Below are 13,979 nucleotides of genomic sequence, written 5' to 3'. Positions count from 1 at the left end.
ACTACAAGGGTCAAAATTCATGTGATCATGTGAGGTCATGTGTCATTTGACTTAAATAACCCTAATGGGCCATGTTACTGGTCAAAAATCAAAATTTAAGTAAAAGGAAGACAAATCAAATTTGAATTCAAATTCAATTTATAAAAGTCCTTTTTGCCCCTTTTGACTAATTCAAAATCCATATGGAATTTGGGGTTGAGGCAAAAAGCAAAGTTGGAGATTATTTTATGTAGATCAACTTTGGTATTCAAAGTTTTTCAAGTTTACATATAAAATTTGGAGTAATTTTGAAATGATTCAAATGCTCAAATGCACCCCAAATTCAAATTTCAAAATGGAGGTAGAATTTGAAAATATTTCTAGAAGCAAAGTTGTAGAGTTTGAAAAATTGAACAACTTTCATTTTTGGAGATTTTCAACTTCTTTAGAAAATTTATGAGTAATTTGAAAAATGGACGCAGTGGCAGTTCTGTAATTTTTTCAAAAATCAACCTCCACCTCTCTGCTTGCCGCCGGCGCCACGCGGAGATCACCGCCAATCGGATTTTGCCGCTTTCACGCGTAGTGACACGCCAATACCTCCGTGGCGAGTTTGCCCGTGTGCTGTCAACAACGCACGCCCTCCTTCTTGCTATAAATAGGAGCACGTCGTCGTCATTTCGGAGTTTTTCCGTCGACTGCTCGCCGCCGGTGTCTTGCCCGCACTCGCGCAATTCGTCCTCGCCGTAGTATCTAGGGCCAATTGCTTTGGCCAGAAGCTCCGCCTCGTCTTCCTGCTCCTCCCAAGCCTGATCGTGTCGCTCCTAGAAGTCCAGCGCCGCCACGCGACTTCATCTTCTTCGGAGCCGGCCGGAGCTCCGCCATCGTTGGTCTCACGTGGTCCCGTCGATCCGGTACATCTCCGCCTTCACTGAGTCTACCTATGTGATCACGGTGAGCTCCTGAATGTGAAGACCGTTTTGCTTTAGTCCCTACTGCAGCATCACCATGGCTACGCCGTACACCGTCGTGCCCAGTCCGCCATGCCCGGCGTGGAGGTGTCTCTAGGGCACCTTTTTCCTTTCTGATAGCTGAGATTGGTTCGGGGGAAGTAGTAGATCATTTTGGTGAGGTCTATTTCGCCGGAGCGTCACCGTCGGCGCATTTTGCGGCTGGTTAGTGAGGGCAGCGCCGTCGTGACATGTTTGAGTCACTGACGGGTGGGGTCATCCTGTCAGTGCGAGTGAGGAAGAAAAACAGTGATGATTTTTATTTTCTGAATTTATGAATAGTGCTAAAACTTTGGGAATTTATTGGAAATTCATGATAGCTCCAAAAATTCTAAAATTTTGTGTGTAGCTTCTGTACATGTTCTAGTATGATTTAAAAATTTGAAACTTGAAATTTGAATAAATTTTTAATGTTCAAATATTCAGTCCATTAATTGAAAAATGCAATTTCCATGATTTTTGTAGGTCACTGCATAATTCCAAAAATTATGAAATTTGTTTTGGTACACTAATTTGTAATGAGGAAGCTTACATAAAATTTTTAGGTCATTTGGAACAAGTTCATTTTTGGGCTTAATTCCAAATTAATTCAAAAATAAATAGAGGCAAACACTAAGTGTTTGATTAGTGTTGGATCTTGTTTTGGTCATGTTTTGTGACTAGTAGGGTTTCAAGATCCATTTGGTCAAGTCACATGTGTGGTTCTTGATGATAGGATTGCAAGTTGGTTTTGTTGGCTTGCAACTGTACCGTGAAATAAAATCTTTTGCGGGGTGTTTTTACATTTCATGTACCATGAAAGCATCATGTTTACATTATCATCATGTTAAAGCATACGTTATCATTTCATGTAGAACTCGAGAGTGAAATGATTCTAGTTGAGTAAGTTCTGGAAGAATCCCTGGTTGTCACGGGATTCGATAATCGTGGTACTGATCCGGAACCTGAGATCGTCAATGAAAGCAAGCCCCGGTTTATGCATTAAACCATTACCTTGTTACTTTGAAAAGTTTATCACCTATGTTACTTATTGCATTAAGTTGATTAATTCAAATGTCACCTACTTGATGCATTGCCTACCTTGTTAATTGTTTACCATCCTTGAAGATGTTTTCTTTTACAAAGGCGTAGAATGCTTAGTATGCTTTATGCTAGGATTTCAAAGTAAAAGTTTTGATACAATCAAAGATGGCATACTAGCCAAAGAAAGAAAGAAGGTAGAATGAACTAGAGACTAGTCGGGTGACTTATCTTGAATGTTGGGTAATGTTGCCGACTATGTCGCTTAAAGGCCACTCATTGTGGATCTTCTGAACGAGACACTTTGTAGTACTGGTCACATACTCCGGTAAGCCTACTTCGGCTAATCTGATACTAAGACGAATGCCCATGCACTAGGAGTGGAGAGATGGCAGGAGTAGCGTGTACCCTCATGGCTGGAATGTGGCCGGATTTGAGGTGTGCTATGCTCTCGGGTGGCATGGAGATGGCTTAGTATAGGAGGATCTGGTAGCGAGGTTGATATATGCAAGATTAAGTTCTACATATGTCGTGTGATAAGGAATCCCCAGCTAGGACTTGAATCAATTCGAATTGCTGGTGCTCCGTGGATATGGAGACTCGATTCATTACAGAAGTAATGCAGGACTGGTGAATTACTAAAATATGAGAAAAGAATGGAATGAGAAGGATTGGAAGATGGGAAATGCACATTTAGTTGAGGTAATGAACTAAAAGAACTTAAGGGTAAAACTTGAAAATAGAATGGAGAATAGTAAGCTTTTGGCAAATAACTTTTGAATCTTGCTACATCCTTACCTTGCCCCAAACCCCTGCATCTCTAAAGTCTTACATCCCGTTATGTCGGGTTAGTCTTGTTGAGTACCTTTGTACTTAGGGTTTGTTAACCCTTGTTGCAGGTGAGTCGCATGCGTAGGCTTGTTTTGGTCCCTGCTGCATGTCTATGTTTGAAGTCAATGATGATGAGGAGTGATGAATGGTCTTTGGACAAGGCACTAGTTTATATGATAAATAAAGTTAACATAATATTATCCCGCTACTATGGTTGTATGACACTTATGGTATTGTAAGTTTGAAAACAACTGGTTTGTAACTATGTTATCTTAAGACTTTCGCTATCTTTTACTCTGATGTATATATTTGAATAAACTGTTGTAATCTGCAATGTCTGTGATTGGGATCCTGTTTGAAAAGAGAATCATGGATGATTCAGGTTTCCCGAGGACACCCGATAGACTTGTTGAGTTGTTGGGAACTCGTGTACGCTATCCGAGGTCTGTCAAGACAACGGTAGGTGCACGTGGGCCTGATTTCTTAGGAGGTTCTGCCACAGTTGACATTATTCATTGGACCACTGAAGGCAAGCATTATAAGGTGGACTTCATCACTTTCTCTCGCCTTCTTGGTTTGAGTCACAGCGACCACACTGTAGCTGAGTTGACTGAGTATGAGGATGTCACTTTGGAGGAGTACCAACATATGTATCTTGATGGATACATAGCTGATGGACAGACAGCATATCTAAAGCCCTATTTCTAGGTCCTTAATAAAATTCTGAGACAAATCTTGTATCCAAAGGGAGGTGACTCCACCTTCCTTCATGACGATTCACAAAAAGTACTTCAGCAATTTGGAGATGAGTTTCAAAAATTTTCCATCAGCAGATATATTTGGAACAAGATACATGATGCTACTGAGGATCTAGTGAAGCATCTTCCCTATGCACCGTACATTATGCATGTCATTGAGCAAGTATCTGGCATCCATTTTCCCTATGACACTCAGCAAAAGCTCCTCAAGATATCCAACAAGACCTCCATCATTACTGCTAGAGAACTGAGGGAGAAAGGTGATGTAGCCAGAGCAAAAAGGAAAGGTGTTTTGGGTTCTTGCTCTCGCCGTGGTGCTTCACCACCTGCTGCTACTACTCACTCTTCTAGTGTCGAGCCCCTCTCTTCGTCCTCCTCTGGAAAGAAGCCTAGCAAGTTCAAGTTCCTAATGACATATATGTTTGGACAGTGCTGTGCTAGTGCTCAACATGAGCACGATATGCAAGAGCGCCTCTACCGGTTGGAATAGCACGTAGGGATTGTGTCTTCTCTTCCACCGCCGTTTGTGCCTCATCGTGATCCGTTGGCTCTATATGATGAGGCATGTGCGGCATATGAAGCTGATGTGACTTCTCGCCCTCATGGCAAGGGCAAGGCGATGGAAGAAGATGAGGAATACATTGAGGATGATGAGGATGAGGATGATGATGGTGGTGAGGACGGTGACCAAGATGAGGATGATGACTACGAGGATGAGTAGTTGGTTTTTCATGTGCCCTACCCCTTTTGGCACTTGTTGACAAAGGGGGAGTGTTAGGCTTTGATGTCTCTTGTAATAAGTTAGTTGGTCTTTTTTGTTTTGGAACTTTAAAACTCTTAGCATGTATGAACCTTGTCATGTGGTGGCAAGCTTGCGATGGACAACTATTTATATGTGTTTGTGATGAATGATTATAGGACAAGTTATGGTTATCTATTTATCTTATTAGCTCATACTTGTTTCTACTTATGATGGTGAATGTATTTTGGATGGCCATGTGTTGCTTCAAATAATATTTTGAAATCTTGGCCATCATATTCTCTTTTACTTGTTGTGTGAAATAACATGTCATATTGCATTTCTTTTCACACATATCTCTTTGTTCACACACAATTGTTGCACCCCACGGATTGCAAAATTTAGGGGGAGCTTTTGTCTTGATGTATGCAAATCAAGTATAGATGATGCTAATTGAAATTCAAATTCATGCATACATCAAGGGGGAGCTCTTCACAAATTTTGGGGTTCAAAAGCTTTAAATTCTTTCATTCTTATAAAAGCCTAAGTTGGTTGTCATCAATTACCAAAAAGGGGGAGATTGAAAGTGCATTTGCCCCCTATGTGGGTTTTGGTGTATTGATGACATCCAAATTAAGGACTAATGTGATCTTAATGAGATATGTCGCAGCTATTAGTCCCATGAAAGATTCAAAGAGTTGATAAAAATGAAATGGTATCCCTCAATTCTTGAAGTTGTAAAGGCAGACGAACTCAAAACGCTCTCCAAAGGTTTTAATTTTGTTTTTGAGTTTAGGACCCACCGCACTATAAAGAGGGATGCAAATTTAGTTGGTCTGGGGAAGATAGAGTGCTCAAGAATTAAAATAAAATCAAAAGAGAGACAGTCTAGCACTCCACGAGCATGTAGATTATTTTTCTGTGACTGTTGGTGTCAGAAGTCCCGACGTAAGCCGGAACTCCCGACTATCGGAAGTCACGACTCTTGCCAGAAGTTCTGACTCCCAGTCACTTAGCCTGCACGGTGACTGTGGACGTCAGAAGTCCTGACGTGAGTCAGAACTTCCGATAGTCAAAAGTCCCGACCCAAGCCGGGAGTCCCAACATCAGTGGTTCTGACTGGCTGGCTATCTACGCTCATCGGAAGTCCCGATGTATGTCGGAACTTCCGACCGTCGAAAGTCCCAGACCTTGTCGGTAGTCTCGACACCTGGAGCTTTACTGGTTTGATTTACTGCGCATGTTGGAAGTCCCGACGTATGTTAGAAGTCCCGACGTTTGTCGGGAGTTTCGACATTGACTTACATGCACAGACTTCTGACCCTTTGTGAATAGTGTTTTCTGTTAACGTCGGAAGTCCCGAGATCTGCGTCGGAACTTTCGACGTAGATCTGAACGGTTAGATTTTCACTTGGAGTATAAATACCTCTCTCTTCACTTCTAACTGGTACGGACTCATTTATAGCTGACCCACTTCATGCTCAACAACTCCCAAGCAACTAAAGCACCCCTCTCCTTCCCCCTTTGCTCTAATCTTCGATTCCCTTAGGGTTTTGAGTGAAAGGAGAGTGGATTAAGTGAGAGCATCACCTTGGCAAGCTTGAGCACTTGATTTCTTCGTCAAGCCGGTTGATTTTGCGTCTATTACTCTTAGGGCTTTGCCTCTAGCTGGCTAGGCGTTGCCCAAGAGGTTCCATCTTGTGGAAGAGCCTTGGGAAGTTTGTATTACCCTTTGATTTCTTAGTGGAAAGCTCAAGTGACCTTTGTGGTTGCTTTGAGAGGCAAGGAGGTGGAAGAGACTCCAACCTTGGTGGTCACCTTAATAACGAGGATGTAGGAGCTCCTTTGTGGGGTTACCAAACCTCGGGATAAATCTTTGTGTCCCGTGTGCTTGTTCTTATTGTTGTGATTGCTAGAGATTACTTGTATTTGTTTGTCTCTTTCTCTCCCAAACTTCCATTTTAGGGTTTGGACTCAATCTACGGTTTTGCAGCATTGCGGCGTCAAGGGAGTGGCCCAACATCTTCACCAAACCACTAGGAAGTGAGGTTGTAAGCTTATTTATCTGCAAAGTTAAATTTGACACTACTTTTGTAGTTTATGTAGGCATCGGAACTGCTGACGTTTGCGCCGGTTTTTGACAACGTCGGGAGTTCCGACCTAAACGTCGGGACTTCTGACATTGACTGACAGATTTGAACTTAGCATTTGTAGTAAATTTTTAGATACGCCTATTCACCCCCCTCTAGGCATTGTTAGATCCTTTCAAATCCCTTAGGCAATTCTACTCAAATTGCCTAGGGGCTCAGGGGCTACTATCGGGGTCCAATATTAGGGTACCCGAAGAGGAAGTGCTAATGACCGTCAATGTTGATTCATCCGCGTGATCAAAAGCATGACTACACCGCTTGCCGGGTCACTCCTCATCTATCCACCAAGACCATGGGCTCCACCTCAAGCTGACTCCCGAGGACTGGCTCCGCCTCGCCTGATGTCTAAGGGTAGACTCCGTCTCGCTCGACCCCCGAGGGCCAGCTCCGCCTCGCCCAACGTCCAAGGGCTGGCTCCGCCTCGCCCGACGTCTGGGGACTGGCCCCGCCTTACCCGATGTCCGGGGGCTGGCTCTGCCTCGCCCGATGTCTGAGGGCGAGCTCCGCCTCGCCCGATGTCTGAGGGCGAGCTCCGCCTCGCCCGATGTTCGGGGGCTAGCTCTGCCTCACTCGACATCTGGGGGCTAGGTCCGCCTCGCCCGACGTCTACGTGCTGCTCCTTCATTACTATGTGCGTAGATAAGGCAGGGCACTCAAGTCAACCATAATACTGAGGACCATACCCTGCACGCCTGCAGGAAGGTACCATCAGGATATGACAAGACAGGCACTTTAAGCCCTTCCAGGCATGTTAGAGCCCGAACAGTGTTGTAGGCGCCGACATTTGTCTTATAGTGTTGAGGGCACCGCCATTTTCCCTCTGGCGTGGATCCTAACGGAAGCATACGACAACCACTATGGTCCAGGAGGAAACTCGCATCATCTACAGTAATGGACATGCGGTCACTGCGCCGCCTGCTCCCCGTAGGGCCACGAATCAGCACCCTGGTCCGTCGCGCCGACCGCCGGAGCGGAATAGGACGTGACCACTTACTGACAAAGCTAGAACATGGCATCATCAGTGGTCAAACGCCCAGTGTGGCCCTATCAGGATCAGCGGACATGCACCCAGCATGGAGCTATCCCTGGCACCGTCTGTCGTGTCAGCGGGGCTCTCTTAGAGAAAAAGGAAGACCCGACATCTCGGTAGGACCTCCTTTGCCTCTGGTTTTTCTTCTTTCTCCCATCTATAATCCCTGCTTCCCCTTGATCTATAAAAGGGAAGGCAGGACACCCCACTAAGGGGACCGATCGATTGAACACACCACGCATCACATCACACATAGCTGAGCAGCGACCAAGCACTCAGCAATCATTCGACCTTTCCATTAGAGACTTGGGATCTTTCCCTCTCTCGCCCGTTTGTAAACCCTACTATGAACTTTTCAGTGCAAATAACACGAACAGCAGCTACGAACTGGACGTAGGGATATTCTGCCCGAACTAGTATAAACCTTGTGTCCTTTTAGCACACCATCCGGGTCAGACGCGCAATAACATAAATTTACCCGTTGATGTTTACTCGAAGCATCGACAATTGGTGTCCAATTTAACCCAATTTATATTCAATTTATTAAGTTGTTGTATTGTATTCCATTTGTCCTATTAGATTCATATATATGGGAGTCCATGTTAGAGATGAGGCCCTTGGTATATCATCACAACGGAGTGGAGGATTAAAGCGGGAGACAAAACCGAAAATTTTGGTGGCCAAAGTTTTGGCACTTTAATATTAAAAAACAGTTCATCGCCGATGGACTCTAATCGGACTTGAGAAAAACAGAAATAAAAAAGACATCAAAACAGAAAAAGAACATGGAACGAAACAAATTTTATGACCCATGGTCTCCAAACGAAACTGGAAAAAAACATAAATAAAAAAGACATCAAAACAAGACTCTAAACCAAGCTGAAAAAAAGACGTAACTTGAAAAAATAGAAATAAAAAATACATCAAAACAGGAAAAAGACTCTAACTGGAACTAAAAAAAATCCACAAAATATATGGAAACAAGAAAAGCCTCACGTCTTGTACGTGACGGATAGTCGCTAAGGCAAAAAAAAAAACCCCCAAAAAGTCCGAACGTTTTTGGAAAGAAACAGGAAAGAAAATAAAGATAGAAGAGAATAGAAAGAGAGATATTCTTTCCTATCTATTAGGATTCCTATTCGCTACTCATATAAAGGACTCTATTTGGATTATGATATATACGTATGAGCACCGATTATATATATAAGTCTGGACGGATAAAAACTCTTCATTATCTGGTAGTTAGAGGAAGACAGACAAAAAAAAAAATAGATGGACAAAAAATAGGTTGAAATTTTGTCTTTTATTATTATTAGATATAGATATATAAGCTCAGAAAGATGCACGTTTTTCATTTTGAAAAAGATAACTAGCACAGTCCATGTAAGAAAAATAAGGTGACGTTTAGTTAGCAAGGCTATTTTGAAAGGTAACTAGCTAGGTAACTAGCTCAATCCATCTAAGAAAAATAAGGTAACGTTTAGTTTCGCGAGCGGACTCAGCTAGTCAGCTTGCTTATGTTACGGCAAATCAACCACTATGCACCCAATAATTACCATAGAGTTAAATGCATCTACGGCCAGTAAACTTGTAAGCGCATGTCACATAACGCCCTGTTCGGCTGATATTAAAGTCGGCTGATAAGCCGGCCGAAGCTGTTTTGTTGTGAGAGAAAAACACTGTAGATTCTAGCTGATAAGCCGGCTGATAAGTTCAAGCCAACAGGCCCTAGAGAAAAATATATGAACTTTGAAAATGCACTTTTGAACTCTTAAACTTGTTAAGTGGTGCACTGCAGGTCCATACCAGCCATATGGCATCTTTTTTTTTTGCTGAGATGACACGCTGATGTGGCATGTATTTTTCATTTAACCCCTCATATTTATTTTTCTTATTAAAAATAGACCCTTCCTTTCTTGGCCCGTCCACGTCCGCATCATCCGCCAGCTTCGCCAGATTCCGGCAGGACCCGCCAACTTCTTGCCACCGCGGTTCTTCTTCGTCCTCACTCCCCACGCCTCGTCCTTGATCGTCCCAACCACAAATTTCATCTCGTCCCTGCTCTCTTCCTCCTTTCTCGCGGACGCCGCGGCCTTCGCGATGGAGCTCCAGCTGCTCCGCTTGCGGCACACAATCAGCGGCTTCCCCTGCTTCGGCTCGTGGAGCATCGCCACCGAGGTGCACGTCAAGGGAGTCCACGAACACGTGCCCCGGCGAGCTGCTCAGCTTCGACGCGTTGGCCGGCATGCACTACGTGCACGCCGTGCTCACCGAGTCGATGCGGTTGTACCGCAGACGACGCTCGACTCGTAGAGGTGCGCCTCGGACGACATGCTGCCCGACGGCACGCACGTCGGCAAGCAGGGGACACGAGTAGCAGCAGTGGCGCACGGCAAGCCATGGTAGGTCCAGGGCGGGGCTCACCACGCCAAGGTTGGCGGCTCTTGGTGCCGGCAAGCCACGGCGGATCCACGGCAGGGCTTGCCACTCCGAGGTTGGCGGCGATGCTTCCGATGCAACACAGGTCCGCGCGCGACGAACCCCTGCCTCATCTCTGTCGCCGAGCGTCCTAATGATCGTAGGCGCGTCAGCTCGACGTCCCCGGCCCCGCACAGCGCCGCTCGCCAATCACGTCAGCTCGACGTCCCCGGCATCGGCGAGCTTCGCCCCGAACACCGCTGAGTCGACGCCGCTCGCGCGCTGCGTCAAAGTCAAAGCCCTACGACCGGAGGAATGCCATGGACTGGGCGGCGTGGCGGTCGTGATGGATTTCAATGTCCACCTCCTAGGCGCGCTCGCAGGCTAGCGTTGTGGTTGCGGAGTCGATCGATGCCAGGCCATTGCTCGATGCAACAGCCGTGGGACAGGCTATGCACGATGGCCATCGTCGATGTGCTAGACGGGCCGTAGCGTTCACCGCAGGGCTGAAGCCATTCTGCACCATCTACTCGTCGTTCCTGCAGCGCGGGTACGACCGGGCGGTGCACGACATGGACCTATAGCAGCTCCTCGTGCGCTTCGCGTTGGACCGTGCGGGGCTCGTGTCGGCGCGGACACGTCCACGCATTCTGACGCCTTCGATGCCAGGGTGCCTCTCCTCGTTGCGTTCCCGCGCGAGCCGGCAACTGTTGTCGTAGTGCCCAACACCAACGTTCTTGTCCCTTCCCCTCGAGCTCCATGCGTCCCACCAACATCCAACATCCAGATGGAGGCCACGGGAGAGCGGATGCACATGGAGGCCATGGGAGATGAGAGATAATGAATGGTCGATTTTTTATGAGAAAAATATATATGAGGGGTTAAATGAAAAATATATGACATGCTAGCATGCCACATCGGCAAAAAGATGCCACATGGCTGGTATGGTCCTGCGTGCACCACTTAACAGGTTTAAGGGTTTAGAAATGCATTTTCAAAGTTCATGACCTATATGACACACGCTTACAAGTACGAGGGCCTCTGGTGTATTTAACTCTTAACATATAACCAATTGGTAAGTATTGAACCAAGAACCAAACATGTCCTGACTATACACCCAATAATTACCATATAAGCTAGGCGAGGTAAGTATTGCACCGAGAACCACCCGATAATTACCATACAAGCAATTGGTCGGAGTTACTCCAGTTCCAAATCATAAGTACTCTAAATTTTCTACGATAATATGATTCCACACGGGCATCCGTGCGGACGGATGCGTCTCTCCCGCTCGCTATTCCGTCTTGGCTCCCTCTCGTCCGCACATTGCCGAAAAAATAAAATTCTCCACCGTGCCCTCTCTCGCTCTTGTCCGCCTCCACGGCGCTGCCCGGTCGCGCGCGGCCGCCTCCACCGCGCTGCCTGCTAGCACGCGGCCGTCCCCACCACGATGCCTTCTCGCACGCGGTTGTGCTCACCGCGGCCACCCTCCACTGCATTGCCCACTCACCGCGACCGCCACCACCGATCTGACGAGCCATGGCCGCCTCCACCGAGCCGATGAGCTTCGTGTGAAGCCGTCCCATCTTCGAATTGCCCGCGCCACTGCTGCAGGACGAGCTCCTTGCACTGTCATCGACCTCCGCGCCGGCATCGAGCTCCACAACCATAAGCCTCCATTCGTCCAAGCAACACGATGACATTGCTTTGAAAGCCCATGTTGCAAGCGTATGTTTTAAGTGTTTCAGATGTTTTATCTAGATGTTACAAGTGTTTCATTTTAATGTTGCAAAAGTAAATCGAGATGTTGCACATGTTGCGATGGCTATACATATATGTTTCAAGTGTATGATCCGAATGTCTCATCTATTTTTCCAAACGTATATATGTTTGCAAGTGTTTTATATGGATGTTGCATATGTTTTTGCAAGTGTTTCAGACATATGTTCTAAGTGTTTCAGCTGTTTTCATTCGTATGTTGCAAGTGTTTCATCTAGATGTTTCAAAAGTAGATCTAGTGTTGCAGCAAGTGTTTCATATGCATGTTTCAAGTATTTCATCTGCCTTCAGACGTATATTGCAAGTGTTGCATCTGGATGTTTCAAAAGTAGATCAAATATTGCATCTCTCTCCTTGCTTTTTTGTTGCCTTGCATCGGTGTCTCTTCCTCGGCGCCGGCTGGGCATCCACCGCTCCTCCCCCTCTTTCTTGATGCTGGTGACGCTCGGGCTGACGCGGAACCCGCGTGGGCGCACGAAATGGCGCGGGAAATGACTTATAGGCGTGGGCGTCCGGACGTCCGAGCGCTAGTCATTTCGATTTTCCTAGATACATTGTTTTGTTAAGTATCTATATATAGTATCAAGTTGATAACCAAAGATATGCATTAAAACTTTTTATAATTTAGAACAGAAGGAGTGTATTTTAAACCACCAACTCTAAACTCTCGTTCCATCTCACCAATTTTTTTCCAACAAAATGTATTAGGACTTGGGTAGGTGCTTTACACAACAAGAACCACACTAGGTAATTGCAAATGATTGAAACCTTGGTCGATTGGAGGTCACTTCTTTTTTGTGAGGACGAAGTTGGAAAATCATTACTCTCCCACTACTACAGAAATCATTTTTGGAGACTGTCGGTTTGATGCGCGCGACGTCCACCTTCGGCAAAACACCTCTATTAATCAGACTTTTTGAGGCGCTTTTTGAAGGCGGGCGCCTGTTAATCCCATTTACGAAGGCAGACACCTTAACACGCCAGCTTTCGTTAATGGCGTCCAGATAATCGAACTCGTGGCCTGTTGTTTAGCACTAGCGCATTATTTTTTTTATATCAACATTTTGTAATTTTATATTGAATATTTCGGCTACTAGATGAACTCAAATAAAAATGTTTACTACAAAGTTAGAAACCTTGTCGAGCACTACAACTGTGGCATAGGATGTCTCTCCATTCGAGATTCTTTGAAAAATTCAAAAGTTTGAATGTCAAAATAAAAAATTTATCAATAGCAAACATGTAGGTCAGGACCGCCACTATAACTTTGATATAAATCAAGTGAACGTCGTTTAGAAAGTCTAAATTTTGAATTTCAAAATTAACTTAGGGCACATATTTGAACTCTAAACGACTTTAAATAAAAAAATTCAACTACAAAGTTGTAGATTTTATTGATACATACAACTTTGGTATAGATCATGTCAACCTCCGAAATTGATTTAAATTTGAAGCTTGAAATTTCAAAATATGTGAACTTAGAACATTTTTTGGAACTCTAAACAGTTTCAAATAAAAAACTTTTAAAGCACAAGGTTGTAGAATCACGTCGAGAGCTACACTTTTGATATAAAATTTGTCTTCATCCGAGTTTATATGAAAAATTTATGAATTATTTTTTATTGCAACAATTTATAGAGTCGAGCATCTTAAGACGTCCGTATTCATAAATCGATTTACGGAGATGGACGTTTAGAATGATTGTCTCTGTTAATAGCGATTTTTGGAAACGGACATCTTATGGTGCACATCCCTTAAAATTGATTTACGATGACGGGCGTCCTAAGAAGACCGCCTCTGTTAATCGATGATTTACTAAGGCAGTCGTCTAGTACGCCCGCCTCCCTAAATAATTTTCAGCGGCAACCATTTTTCTAGAGTTCCCTTGACCATTTACGGAGGTTGTCACTAGGTGTGCCCACCTCCATTAATGTTTGGCCCCTATATCGTAAAATTATTTTTTTGACAGAGGGAAAACCGGGCTTTTATAGAAAGCACAATGTTCAAGTTTACAAAAAAGAAACACAGCTTGCAAGGGAAGCAGCAGGGCGTACTTAACCAAACGAACAACAGGAAACTAATCATCCACTCAAAGCAATACAACAGAAATTTTAGATTTCTAATTGTTGTGTCATCGTACTCCAAGAAAAGAATTGTGTCATTGGCATATTGGAGCTCGGTTAATCCCCCATCTACTAGATGTGTGTCGGTGTTTCGAGTAAACACTAACAAGTAAATTTCTAATATTATGTATCTGGCTCGTAT

Source organism: Miscanthus floridulus, chromosome 8 (assembly GCF_019320115.1).
Source record: "Miscanthus floridulus cultivar M001 chromosome 8, ASM1932011v1, whole genome shotgun sequence".
NCBI classification, from domain to species: domain Eukaryota; kingdom Viridiplantae; phylum Streptophyta; class Magnoliopsida; order Poales; family Poaceae; genus Miscanthus; species Miscanthus floridulus.
The sequence above is the reverse complement of the archived record's forward strand: the minus strand, read 5'-3'. Positions refer to the sequence as shown.